Genomic DNA, 15,001 nt, shown 5'->3' on the forward strand with positions numbered 1-15,001 from the left:
GTTCACTGCGCTGGATCGGTTTTCATGTGCGCTGAGAGTGTGTGACAAGTGCGCAAGTGCGCAGTGGCGGAGCTTAGAGGGAACATTGGTCAAGACTACACCAAATAAGCAACGTCTTTCAATAACTATGTATTTCTACTCATAACAAATTTTACGTGTGTGATTTTTTTGTGAGTGACTGGAACGGCACGCACTCTATTTGATATCGTGAGCCGCAAAAAATAATGTCGGGCCCGTCGCTAGCACCCGGGGCTTAAGTTTGACACCCGTGACATAGAGATAGATAGAGAGCGAGGGAGGGAGAGAGAGAAAGCGAGAGATAGAGAGATAGATAGATAGAGAGCGAGGGGGAGAGAGAGAGAGAGAGAAAGCGATAGATAGATAGATAGATAGATAGATAGATAGATAGAGAGAGAGGGAGAGAGAGAGTGAGTGAGAGAGAAAGCGAGAGATAGATAGATAGATAGATAGATAGATAGAGCGAGGGGGAGAGAGAGAGAGAGAAAGCGATAGATAGATAGATAAATAGAGAGTGAGGGAGAGAGAGAGTGAGTGAGAGAGAGAAAGCGAGAGTTAGATAGAGAGAGAGATAGACAGAGTGAGTACGAGAAAGGAATAGAGAGAGAGAGAGAGAGAGAGCGAGGGAGAGAGAGAAAGCGAGAGATAGAGAGTGAGTGAGAGAGAGAAAGGGAGAGATAGAGAGAGAGATATAGATAGATAGAGAGTGAGGGGGAGAGAGAGAGAGAGAGAGAAAGCGATAGAGAAAGCGATAGATAGATAGATAGATAGATAGATAGATAGATAGATAGATAGATAGATAGATAGATAGATAGATAGATATAGATAGATAGATAGATAGATAGATAGATAGATAGAACAAGCATCTGATTCCTGAACTTGTGCGTTGGCCGTCCATTTTTGCGTTTTCCTTGTGACTTTATCGGCGACGACGAAGGGCAAATTTCAAGTCAGCCGACTTCAGTGCCACCGTGAAACCCGTTTTATTTTATTTTAGGTATTTATTTTTTGGGGGCGTCACTTTTCAATTTAAAACAAAACCAAAACATCTTGCAAGACAAGCTCGCGGGGGTCCAGCGATAAAGTCCAAAAGAAGATAAAAGATTAAATTAATTTCTCACATTAGACAATTGGTCTACCATTGTAATAATAATACAAATTTAAAAAAAGAACCATTGTCAGTGCTACCTTAACTTTAGGTTTATGTATTCATTTGTATGATCCAGCTCAAAACAAATCTCAACATCTGTAAAATGGAGGTAGAAAAAAAACAAAAAAAAAACATCTGCTTGTGTCAAAAGCTGAAAGTGACGCACAAACAGGAACCGGCAGGATGTCGGCCGCCGCTTGGCCGAAATGTGCCGGGATGGACGCCAGCTCGCTTGGCGCATCAATGGGGAAAACGCGCGAGAAAACATTTGCGGCGTGACGTCACGCATGCGTGGTGCCGTTGGCGCTGCCCGTCATGTGACGTCCCCCCCGGCGCCTTTTGTTGACAAACATCTGCTCGAAACCGGACGACCGCCTCCTTGGTGCCGTTTGTTGAACGTGCCGCTCAACCTTCACGTGCGAAGGGGCGGCGGCGAGGCCCTGCGGGCTCGCTTCGCCGTGATAGATGTGAGCAGTTTGCGAGAATCCGTTTGTTTTGTTTTGTCCCTCCCGCGTCCGCACTGCTCCGACCGGCGCGCCGTCACCGCGCGTCTGTCAGCTTGACGAGCAGACGCCATTCTGCATCACAACATGCTGTCGCGCCGAAGGACGTGGGAGGAATTGTGTGTCTGGGTGTGTACTTCAAATGCTGCGAGCCATCCAGTACTTCCTGTTACATCACACGACTCGGTTTCGGGACGTACCCGTACGTCATCCTTTTTTGTCCCCGCTCGACGCGTAGATGCGCGCGTTCCCGCCGACAGATCCGATTCACGGTTTTAATGGGGAAAGTTTACTTCCGGTCTGTTCGGCAAAAAGGAACATTCGGATATCACACTGAAATTGGATTTGAATTCAGCCTCTTCATTCCTGCCGGGGTGGTTTTGGGCCTCTAAACCGGTTCTAATTGCAATGCGAGACTCCACGTAAACCCGGTTAGGATTGCTGCATCTTAACGAGTCAACTTGCAGCGATAGTGACTCTCTTCTGACTTTGTCTGCGTAACTTAATCGTACTGCAAAAAGGCCAAGCCACGCACATATGCCACAAGAAACTGCACAAAAATCTACAATTATTTACTGTGTTTTTGTGAAGCACAACATACTGTAGAATGCTGTTTTGGCTGTTAAAAATATATTACATTTCTTTTTGTTGAGGTTTTTAGGGAGGCTGGAACGGATTAATGACATTTTCATTCATTTCGATGGGGAAGAATGATTTGAGATGTGAATTTTTTGGGTTGCATGATGAATTAAACTCCAGGCACTACTGCATGCGTTAGCTTATGCTCAATCGAGGTAGGAAAAAAGTGCTAGTCAAGAATGATTTTTTTTTTTTTTTTTTTTTTTTTAAGGGGTTTGAAGAAACGGCAATCAGGTGTTGAGCGTCCGGGGAGACGATCGTGCAGGAAAAAAGCAATGGCGGCACAGGTTGAGATGAAAGGATGAGTAAAGTGCAGATGTGTGGAAGAGCAAAGAAAATGCGAGGGAGCCTCGTACGGCGGTCCCCTGGAGAAGCAAACCCGCGTTTGGGAATCGGTAAAAGCTCTATAAATAGGCGCAATAGCGAGCTTCACGTTCCCCCTCCGTCGACAGCCGATAAATACACGGGGCCTTGTCGCTTCACATCTGGACGCAGCCCTCGCTGCCCGTCCCCACCCCACCCCCCACCGCCAACTGCCGTGGAGAAGTCGAAAGCCGGCTGCGGGGACGAAGTCGCGGCCTGGCCGCTGGCGCCGTCAAGTCAAAGCGACGATCGCGCGGCGAGGGCGAACGACACCTTGAACGCGCAACGCCGGCGGGGGGGTTATTTAGAAACCTGCCGGAAAGCGCTTTCCACTTGGTGTTTACCAAACGGCTCCCACGTGCGGCGTCGCTAAGCAGCTCAAATAGCTCTAAATAAACACAAAGTGTCAAAATGTTGTTTGGAACGTGTTGCTCTTCATGACTAAAACGCCGGTGGCTAGAATGCACATTGTATGAATAATTACTGTATGCGCAAATACCGTGACTCAACGGGGACACAAAGCACAGTGACGACTTCACTTACGGCTTGAATTCCTCCCGCGACCGAGCTACTAATGGCTGAATTCAATTGACAGCGATGGAAGAAGAGAGATTTTTGCGACACGGGCGACGCCAACGTTGACTTTTCCTCGTCCGTCTGTCCTCACCTTGCGTCCGGCGACATCCAAAATTGTTTGTCACCGTGAACGCGAAACCCGTTTCACTCCCAAAAATGGATTTCAGAACAGCAAAAACCCATTTGGAACAGTCTGCAGGAAAACCTTCCGGAGACACCCGATAATCGGCCCCATCCCGTCCTAAATATGATTAAGAGAGACGCAAAATGTTCTTCTGTTGTATGTTTGGGGGCACTAGTAAAACAAGGCGCTAGTGAATTTCTATGCTAATAAGAAGTCAATTTGCCATAACGTGTGAATGCCTCGATGCGTTTTTTTTTTTCCTGCGCTGATTATTTTTTTTTTGCGTGTTTACTTTTAATGGGCTGAGGTGCGAGAGACGATCTCGGGGGGGGGGGTGTTGGACTCCTTCATCGGCCGAGTCTCGTCCAAGATGGCCGACACGCATTGATGTGTCCGTGCGCTCCGAATGACGCTCGGTGTCGTCATTGGCGCTTTGTGCATGAAAGAAAATTGCCGTGGGAATTTTCTGGAATATTGAAGGTAACGGAATTTTTTTTTTTGCACGCTGTGGTAATTCGTCTTCGGCACCCCCAACTGCTGTCAATTGTTACTAGCGTGTAATAAAGTTGACAGATGACAAAATATGAAGATGTGAAATACGTTCCCAGTATTGTACAGCATTCATAAAAACAACTGTTTATGTATACTGGCCATGCTTCTGTTAATGATTCACAAGTCAGGTTGTGATTAAAATTTCATGTCCAACTAAGCTGAAAAATGTAAAATAAGTCAAATGTAATTATTGACAACGGTGAAAGAGTTCCAGTTACATAAATGTGTGGGGAAAAGTCTCCCCCCCCCCCCCCCCGTCCAGGTTATGAAATGAGTGGTTCCAACCTGGAACTCCCATGAAGTCACGACGCACTTTAGTGGACATCAAACCGAGCTAATTATTATGATTTTCAAATAGAAGCAAATGTCGGCTATATTTTAAAGCGAGTTATCGAGGAACTCTTCCCGCCTGGTTCCTTAATAATTTGCCCTGAAGTACAAATGCAGTAGCTCCATGTACGAAAAAATATAATAATAAATAAAGGATTGAAATTAAGTAGCAAAATAATGACGTAAATATACATCATATAAAATATTGTACTTGTTTTTTTTTTTTTTTTTGTAAATGCTTATAAAATAGCATTAAAACACAGTAAAAATTAACATTGATGCCAGTGGTAAATGATTGTTTGTTGTGGTCCTTCTGCACCACCGATGTCGCGGTATAGTCCAGTACCAATGTGTTGGGTAACGTGAGGGCGCTATAAAAAAAAAATGTAAATAGTATTTATTTCAGAGCCCCTGGTTAAGGCAGCTGCTCAACGGGTCGGGGGGGTGGGTGGGGGGGCGTTGATCCGTCCAGTTTCCATCGTCGTCAAATTCTTTGTTCGTCCGGCGGTGTCAGATGTTAAATAAGTTCCCATCGAGGCGGAAATACCGTGAAAAGTCTCGCCATGCTCCTTTGTGGACTGGTGCAAGTGAAGTTCGTCCGTCTGCAAAGGCTCACGAGGACACCCCCCCCCCCCCCTCAACCCCTTCACCGGGAATGAGGGCGACCCCTCTCCGCCTGCACCTCGTTGCGTGGCGCTTTGAGGACGCTGAGAAATTTAGAGGAAAACGCCAAATTTGTCGCCGATCCTCCAGAGGATGTCTTGGTGAACTGCGTCAAAGACTTTTGTGAGGTCTCGGAAGTCTCCTGTTTTGTTCCCTGCTTTTCTCTTTGATTTAACAGTCGAGGAAAAACTAATTTGCATCCTTCTTCGGTTCTTTTTGAAGCAAGGCTTTCCCTGGGATGGACGTCCTCGGTTAGAGGGGCAAGTCCAGCCGAGATAACCGCCAGAAACACTTTTTCACCGCGCTCTGGTGCCACCATCTTTACACCTTGGTGGCAATCTTTCACTTTGCCAAATGTTGTAGATCGGCGGTTCCCAAAGTGGGGTCCACGGCCCCCCAGGGGGTGAAAAACGTCTTTCCAGGGGGAGAGTAATCAGAAAATATTTTTCTGAAGAAAAGAACAACGTACAAGTGTGAGGCGGGGTTTTTAACTCTTATCAAATGTGAAGACGAAAAAAAACCAAATCGCCTGCAAGCGAATCGCGACGTGAGAATTGCCCTTTCCCGTGTTGAACCACGTTTTGATTCATTGTGCAAAAATGAAAAGCGAGAGCACGCGAGCCACTAGAATGGAGTCTTTCTTTGTACCAGAACGGCATAGCTGTGTCCAGCGCTACATTATTGGCGAAAGTTGAGGTTGGGGGTCCGACTTTGGGATGAAAAGAAATAGCTGGTGCGAGGCAGAAGGAGGCCGTGTCCCTTCTTGAAAATTCCGTCGGGGTCGGGGGTCGGGGGGGAGGTCTGGGAACGCAATCGGCGCTGATGGCTGCAAAGTGACTTTTGGGAGTTGAAACGCTCATTTTCTGTTTGTCCTTGAATAATTGAAGTCCATCTGCAAATCTTCCGGGTACGATTTTATCTTTTCTTGCCTAGTTGCAGGCGTTGTTGGTGTCTACGAAACTCGATCTTTTGGGCTTTTCGAGGTTCTTCTCTTCCTTTGGGCTTGTCCCGTACGGTCATGTTTTTCCATCTCAGCTTATCTCGTGCATCTTCCTCTCGAGTGATCCATTTGTGAACCTCTGGTCTGATGTTTTTTGTTTTTTTTTTTTTGTAACGGGAGAGAAGTTGGAAGGCAAGGCAGCATCCAGTACCGGCGCTTGATATCCAGCTGCTTCTTGTTAAACCGATCTTGATGTTGCGTCTGAGTAAAAACGATGGTTCGGGTGGCAGCTCGGTATCCAGTTGCCGACGCTTTTTATGCTGCGGTTGGTCGTTATACTTCAAGTTTATTGTCATTCAAGTATGTCGTTGTTTTACGGTAATGCCAAACACACTCACTGATTGCGGGTGAGACGCTTCTTGTGTGGCGGTTACATTTTCCTGCTTTATTTTGGGTCCGGTCGGTCCGGCTTTCAGCCCCGTGCAAGACCCTCGTTATGCAGACGTCCTTTTGGTCTTGCGGTCGTGTGGAAAAATATTCCACCGGTGCCGGCACTCGCAACCGAGATGTTTCGTATTCGTTCTTCATCTGAAAGACGGTGTCGGTGAAGTCTAGTCTCGAAAAAGAAGTTGAGTTGAGGAAAAAGTTCAAAGTGCAGAGAGATGAATCGCACGCCGTCGCCGTTTCCATTCCCAGTTCCGTGACTTCCGATTATCTCCGTCCTTAGATTGGGATCATTGCCGACTCGGGCATTGAAGTCACCCACGAGGGCTCGTTTGTCGGACTCGGTGACTCCGGCTGGGGCCGCATCAAAGGACTCATCCGAGGCATCTTTTGATGTTGCTCTCTGCATAAACACGCACACACACACACACACACACACCATACCGAGGTCTTTGTGCGTCTGTATCGGAAGACGTTTGAGCATTTCTTCAATAGAAGCCACTTGATAAGAAGTCAATTTTCAATAAATGCTCAAATGGCTTCCCGTGCGTCATCAGGACCGTCGTCCCGGCGCCGCCGCCGCCGACGTCCCCGCGCACCACTCACTCATCGCTGCCGACCGGTAAAGACGATTTTCACCTAATCAGTCTTGATTTCCGTCAACTCAGGAAACCCCAGAGAGGAGGGCTGGGGGGGGGGCCGTGATCAATGTCACCCTGAACCGGAGCTGGGAAGGTTCAAGTTTTGTTTGTGTGCTTTTAATCTGGATACAATTAAACGAAGCCCAAGGTTGTCTCATTGAACCAATAAATTCTGCATGCGCCGATTGGTCGGATCAAGTGGGACCACCTCAAGGGTTTGATTTTTATCATTTGATTACCTCAACCAAGGAGGGTTGTTCACTGTTCACTCTTTTTGTTTGGTACAACACTTGTCCGCCATTTGTCACCGTATTTACCCCAAAAAGTGACAAGATATGGAGAGCGCATTTCATTTTTCGGGAGTCTTTCAAGGTCCACCGCGCACAAAAAGCAAATCTCGTGCAAAATGTCATGTTTTTGTTCCTTTTCATTTCTAGGACCTGGATTCAAATCCATTTTTGTTGTTGTTGAGGAATCTCTTCTTGAACAATAGTATTTTGATTTAGCTGTCTCTATATTCCATGACAAATATTCCTCCCACACTCTTTAACAAATGGAACTTCTTCAAACTCACTTTTTTAACACATCGTTAAAGTATTTGAGCACAAAAACGTGCAATTATCAACGTCTAGAAAATGGGCAATAATCAAGAAATTAAATTAAAAAAAAAAAAAAAAAAAACATTTGTTTTCGATACGTTTAAGCCTTAAACTCTCCTTTTGTTGGAGGTGGAAGTCCGACCGCCATCCAAGCGAAACGTTGCATATTTTCCCGATTGCTGCATGCGCATTTGTCCCGTTTGATAAGCAAGAGCGCAACATGCCGCAGACTCTTTCCAAGCATCTTTAGATCCGAGATAAATGAAGACGACAAGGCCGTATACTGTATTGCTTCGCTCCCTCCTTTCGCGTAATGCGCGTTGACAGGAGGCGCTTCCCTTTTAGTGGCGAACGCGACGTCCCCATAAAAACTTTGATGAGTATCTGTGCTCTGCAAAGATGTTCCCGAGGCCCACTCGGTTGTTTTCCACCTGCGGCCCGTAAAACAAGAGACCGTCTTGTCCTTTTCAGCCTGCTCGCCGGTCGCCCTTGCGCGCGTGCCGATGTTCCAGCCCCGTTCGAGCGTTTTTCCTCCCTTCCGATCAAACTCGGCGAAGGGCCGATTGTCGACGCCTCAGAATGATTATTGTGTGGTGTGCGTCGTGCTAACAATTTCTTTTCTCCTCCCTGATTTGCTTGCAAAATGGTCAGCGCTGGCGATCGTAAATGTTAAACAGCTTCAGTAATTTGATATTTTCCGAGTTGCTCCATATTTTTTTCACTTCTCTAGCAATCAAAGCTTCTTCAGACCCCCCCAAAAAAAAAAGAACCCTAGTGGGATCGCTCACAAGTCGATGAGCTGCTCTAGTCCGTCGTCGTTGGGACCGTTTTCGCCATGTTATTTGGGGGAATTCAACTGTCGACCTGATGGTTAGCTTGGTGTTTTCTTTTCCTCTTTGTATTTTCTGTCAGTCCAGTCTGGAGTAATGATTGTTGGTCAAGTCACGATTGTTCGTAGAGATATTTCGTTTTGGCTCTTGTGGTGGGCTCTGTTGGTCATCTTGAGTTCGCTCCACAGTATGGGCCCGATTTACTGGTTATCAATTTTTCAAATTTAGTTTTTGTACCTGCAAAATCGGTGCAGAATTTGACCTGCTAATCGGCTGTCAAACCCGCTAATTTGGCTCACAGTTCATTTTGCGTGCGGAAGTTATGCAGATAAATGAATTTCGCATGCGAATGTGATCACTAAAGCTGAGGTGAATTCTCTTGACTGATTTTGCGTCTTTGAAACGCCGCACGATAAAGAGGATGCGCAAAGTGAGAGTTGAGCGATTAAACCCGATCTTTTACGCTTGTATGAACATTTTTTCAACTGCCGGAAACAAAATGTTGTTCATCCAGAAATGTAATTGAATGATGTGATCTTTCTCACCGGTGATTAGAAGGAATCGTGCCAGATCGCGTCTTAGAAAGCTCGTTGTCAACACAATTTCATTCTGTTTGAGTTTTTTCAGCGCACAATTGGTGCCGGCCTCTCCCGGAGCAGTTTTTAAGTGTGCCCAACCCAAATTTTGGCTGCAATGTTGCCCCGGAAGGGCGGATACTGTACATCCAACACTCTGGATGTGTTCAGTCAAAGAAAATGTGACTATTGTGCACTCGTGTTGCGCCATAAAAGTGATCCGAATGATGGCTTTGTCTTCAGCGCCTCATTTGGCTTTGTTTGGCAGACCCGCTCGCAATTCCGTGGCCTCAAGACTTCATTTTCATTCTTCGTCTTTACCAAACTTGTCAAAGTGGAAACCATTGAAGTCCTACTGTACCCAAAGCGCAAAACACACGACGGTCGGCCGTTTTTTTTTTTGGCTGTTATCCGAGATCTTGAGCAAGTCGGGCCTTAGGAGAGCCCAAAGAACGCAATTTTGCTCGTCACGCCTGTGGGGGGCCGCCACTTTTGAACAACCTAACTTGGTATGTATTCCGTTTTGCAGAGATGAAGTGATCACCGGTGCTCCATGTTGTCGACGACAACATGCTTTTAGCTCTTGGCTCCAAGCTGCGTATCGACCGGCCGGCTCTGGCTGACAGTACCCGCAGCGGTCGGCCGTTCCCCGACCCCGAGTGTCATCCATACCGGAGGGCCGACGCCCGGCAAGCCGCGGTTAACCGCCCCCCCCCCCCCCCTCCCTCCCCCACCGTCGACCTCTCAGCCGCCACCTGAGTGAACGCTGCCGACTCGAACGCGATAATGTGAATGACTCCGAGCTAACCGCTCCGCTGAAGGCGTCGGCGTAATTGATTGATGCAGGGAGCAGCGCCGAGAAAGAGACCTGCAGTGACTGAAAATATCACCGCTGGAGCCAGTTGTGACTTTATATGGATTCAATTACGATTATGAGAACAACAGCAGTCGCTGCTCTGACTCTCTGATTTAAAACCCTCCAGGAATAAAAATTGGAGCTGTATATTTTCAGTAAATTTAATCTTTTTTTTTTTTTTTTTTTTTTGTAATTAGTGAAACTGTTAATGAGACGCCGAGGACATTAAGAGGGACTATGACATGGGCTCTTATAGTCCCCCCTGCGGGACACCGGAAGACCATGTAGACGGATAGGCTTAACGCGAGCTTTGAATGCATGAATCTAGTTTCAAGACTGACGTTGGCTACCTCTTGGAACGCAGCTAAAGCTTCCACGCATGCCAACCGTCGGGCCAAATTTGGGCGTTCCTTCTCTTTTCTGATGAAAGTCAGCGAAGGCCTGATTGTTGGATGTCTCTCCAAGATTATCATGAGCGATTGTCCTATTCTCTAGGGTGTGTTATGAGTGCCCCCCCCCCCCCCTTTCGATCTGCTCGGGAAATGGTTGTGGCTGACAATGGCAAAATTAATCCGTTCAATTTCTATGATCAAAGTAAGCATCGAAATTAACCTCAGCTGTGAACCTACATTGTGGGAAGGGTTAATAGTGATACTTTTTTCCCCCGGTGTACTCGTACGCGCGTTCGGTAGTTGCGGTGGCAAATTCTCGTGCGCATGCTCAACACTCAGCTCCAAACCTCAAGATTGTGAAGTGAAATTGAACGAAAGCCAGTTATGAGGCCACATGCGTCGAATTTTTGTTGGCTCGGCAGAACGGGGGAAAAATTGGCATCCGGTCTGTGCGGTTGACAATGGTGCATTAGTTTTGCAAATTGAATGCCTGCCGTGCACTGTATTAAATATAAAACGGTGGCTGTCCTTGCCCACACACAAGAGCATTAGCGTAAGTAGCAGGACGAAAGTATGTCGTAAAAAGAAAATGCAGCTTTATCCTCTCAAGCTAGGCCGCCACCGTCTCGGACCCTTCGCAAGGCTGCGTGTCACAAATTCCGTTTTTGGATGCAGCTCGTGCATCTATCTCGTTGCTACGGAATTAGCGCGTTGCCAAGCAGTGGCGTGTTGTCGTGGCAGCAGACGCTCCTGTCGGACTGCCGCCGCGCCGCGCCGCAAATCCGCTTTGGAGTGCAAATGAGGAAGTGCGCGTGCTCGCGCAATCGATGATTTCCTTTTGCTGCGGACCTGCCGTCACGCGTCACATCTGCCGGCCCGGGGTGGACGGACAGCTTTTGTTTGGGTAGTTGGGCTCGTAATCGTATGGAGCCGTGAATTTCATACACGGTTTTCAGTGGGGGCTTACCCTAATCAATGCGCCTCCAAATGACGCAACTATCATGCTGCAGTTGAAGAGACATGAGGCAAAAACGGCAGAAAAACATCATCTGGGACGGGTCACGATCACTCTTTATTGAATAACTGGACAAGAATGTGTGCGGATCACACCTCGGCGAAGCAAAGTTGACCACTCGCGAGTTTTGCTCTGACCAACCACTTGATGGACAGAGAAATGGTCGACTGGATCACAGTTGCTCCGACAAATTCCTTTTGTGTTGTCACAACCTTGGCCGTTAAAGCTGATTCGATTGCAAAAAAACTTTTTCTGTCCCCGACTGCAGTTCAGTCGCGGTTCGAGAACCTTTGAATGGTCGTCGCGCAGCTCCAACGCCTGGAAACGACGAACACGATCCATGGCGATCGCCATCATGATCGCCTGCTTGAAACCTTTCAACGACTTCCCCGCAACAAAAACCAAAGTTTCCCCAAAACCTGGACTCGAACCAACTTTGCTGCTCACAATCAGATACACGCTGATACTTTGCCCGCAGCAGCTCCGAAAATGCCCAAACAACTGATATGTTTTGACCACCTTCCCCCTGCACCTTTTCTTATGCTAATCAGTCCATCGATCGTCTATTTTTAGAACACCCCCCCTTCCCGCGTCGCTCGCGGATTCCGCCGCTCGCCAGCTTCCTGTCTTAATTATACAAACATTCCTCATGCGTGAAGATTTCTCGGCGTGGAAGAAGCAGAGGCGCCGGGAGCCGAACCGACGGCGCTCTGGGTCTTCGGTCTTCAGCTGGCCCCCTCCATTATTCAGCAAAGGTCTTTGTCCTGCCCCAAATCTGCCGTTCCTGCAGCATGTCAGCTATTTTGGCTCCACTTCCAAATGGAATTTCCGTGTTCGGTTTCTGCGCGGCGTCTTCCTCCCACCAGTTTTCATTTGGTCCACGCAGCTTCGGGGCTTATTATGCGGCTCACCAGGCCTTAGCGTGCAGCCGCTCCAGCGGTGGGGAAGCAGCCAAGTGCAAATACTCGCCGGCCGGTGGATTACTTTGCAAATGTACTTGGTTACAATTCGATGGCTTTCTCAGAGAAATACGTTGGATTACATTTTCAAGACTTAATTAAGAATGAATGCATCAAAACGGGAGCCTTGGTTGCTCCAAGAACCAAACAAAATATGATGAAATGTAAATTCACAGTAAAATCTTTTTTTTTTTTTGCATAATCTGTGTACAGCATCTAGAAAACAAACATACCACACCATGCTGACCCAATGAAAAACGGGGAGAATTCCACTATATAATATGACAAACCAGGTAAGTAAATGTTCCATAGAAAAACCCAAATTATTGTTATTAAATTATTATGAAGATTTAATCATGCCTGTGCACAGCGTTACAATTCAAACTGCATCATATTGCAGTGGTTTACATGAATGTCATTACTTGGAAAAAGAAGTAAATGTGTAAATTTGTAGGTGGTACTTTGTGTCAAACAATTACGAGACTCCTTGCGTTAGCTTCAGTTAGTATTCCGGCACGTTCCGCATCCTGCGGTGCGGGCAGCAGAATAATCCGATCGTGATGGTCCAAAGCGACGGCCGTGCCCAGAAGCGCGTAACCCTCACGATACATTTTTCGGTTTACCTTCATGCGCTCGACTCCGTTGCGCCGATATTCCAGCCGCCGTCGAGACGGCAAAAGAATGAAACTGAGGCCTGGTTTGAATTTTTTTTTTTTTTTTTTTTTTTTTGTCGTTGACTGTAAATTTTCTGTAGCGAAAGTCGCACAAACATTGGTTAGAACTCAATAGAGATGCTAAACATGCTAACGGCTTCAGTGTGATCTGATTGGTCCAAATGAATTTCAACACGCAAAACATTCACACAATCCCTCTTGAATCTTGTGTTCTTCTGTTTTCCTTTTTTTGTACACATTTTATTCTTTTGTACATTTATTTGATGCTTGCCCTTTTGCCGTTTGTGCTTTCTCTTATGCATGTGAATTTGGTCCAATGCACAATCGTCGTTCATGGTGGATACGGACAAAAGTTTGAGATGATTGTAACCGGGCAACGTACGAGAATAACTTTGGCTCGATGACGTGACGTCCCGGTACTTTTGTCCCCACGAAAGTGAAAGACGCGCTCGCGTATTTTGTCGCCATACGTGCGGGTGAGAGTTGCCTGCTCGGTGGGCGGAAGAGTCGCGATGGAAGACGCACAGTTTGATCTTTCTCTCGCGTGCCTCAAGAAGGTACACATACTTCTTTTCAAACGGAGCCGCTTGAAGCAAAAGCGTGTCACAAAAAAATTAATCTTCCAGAAAAGTACAAGTACACTTCGAGCACGACCTACGAGTGACCCCCGACTGATGAGGATTTTGCGTTGTGAGACATCGCTCTATTCTGTTTTATTTTATTTGATTTGTCTGCCGGTGTTAGCACGCATTATGATCACAGTAAAATAATAATCAGTTTGGCAGGTTGCGAACAATTTTTCAAAAGGTATTTCCTTGGAGCTGCTTATTGCCACTCCTAGCTCTCTTTTACTTGAAACATGAGAATAACCGTTGTGTGTGTGTGTGTGTGTGTGTGTGCGTGTGTTTTAACCAAAGCACCTTAAAAACGAACCAAGCAAAAGCAAAACATTTGTTTGTAAAGTCGACTCATCCCAGAAGAGTTTTGCTAACCACCAGCATCCAATTCGTGATTGGATGAAAGCACTTGCAAAAATATTTGAAATTAGGTTTCAAAACGGTGACAAATCGAGACATTCTTTCATCTTGCGGACGCTGTGGGCGTGTCGCCGAACGCTCAGAAAAGCCCGCCTCCTGCAATTTTCCGCTGCCGATCCAAAACGTGCCTCCTTTCTTACGGCGCCGAAGTCGACGGAGGAAAATTCCAAGCCGCAGACGCTCCCGCGGGCTGCAAAGAGGCAGCCTGTGAGCCCCGGCGGGTTAGCTAGTTAGCATCTAGCATTGATATAGTTATACACCTTTAAACAATGTATGATCCTTTGAAAAAATAATGCCTGCATATTATTGCAGCCGAGCCGCAGCGCGTTTCATCAGTCGCGTATCGGACTAGCTAACCAAGGCGTGCTCACCAGGCCTGAGCTAGTACAACGACCAATCAATGATCATGATACACAATTCTTTACAATCTCTGAAGTTGAGTTATTTTTTTGAATAAAGTGCAATACTTTGCTATCTCTCTCGATCAAAAACGTGAGCTGACATATTTTTGGGGCGCTGAAACGACTTCATAGCTTTACCAATTATTTCAATGGGGGAGATTATTAGAAACGAGAATGTTTTGAGTTAAATTCAATTTGTAAGTCAAGGCAGCACCGTACCGGAAAACTGTCCAGTAAAAAAAAAAAAAAAAAAAGTCTTTATTTTGCTACTTTGTTGCTTTCCGCCAGTGACGGGCAGGACGACATCACGTTTACTCCCCTGACACGCGTACGCAAACATCAAGGATGTTACGCCGTCGGAATCGCTTTGCTTTGGCGGCGCGGGCCCCGGCTTCTGAAAATCCGGCCCGGGCGACTTCCCTTTTCTGCGCTTTCATGCGGACTTCACTGGGCTCAAAGTGGACTTGGCCGAAGCGCAAACACGAGCACCTCATGAAGCCCAAAGGTGCCATTAAGGCCCATCACAGAGCCCCGCCGATGGAGCTTTCCCCGGCGTTGGCAGCCTCTTAATTGCTCCAAGCCCGAATGCCTTCACATTACCGTTGTGTGCACAATATGTGCTGCGTCAGGAGCTTCCAGTTATGCCTGATTTAAAAAAAAAAAAAAAAAAAGGGGGGGGGGCCCTATTAATGGAGTCTTTACAGCGTTCCCTCGCTACAC

General features: G+C 46.8%; 1 protein-coding gene across 3 annotated transcripts in view; it reads left to right on the forward strand.

The window, feature by feature from the left end:
* LOC133502599 (membrane-associated guanylate kinase, WW and PDZ domain-containing protein 2-like) overlaps positions 1-15,001 on the forward strand; it is an 88,188-nt gene that overhangs the window by 22,477 nt on the left and 50,710 nt on the right. The window lies entirely within an intron of this gene.

Source organism: Syngnathoides biaculeatus, chromosome 6 (assembly GCF_019802595.1).
Source record: "Syngnathoides biaculeatus isolate LvHL_M chromosome 6, ASM1980259v1, whole genome shotgun sequence".
In the NCBI taxonomy this organism is placed as follows: Eukaryota; Metazoa; Chordata; class Actinopteri; order Syngnathiformes; family Syngnathidae; genus Syngnathoides; species Syngnathoides biaculeatus.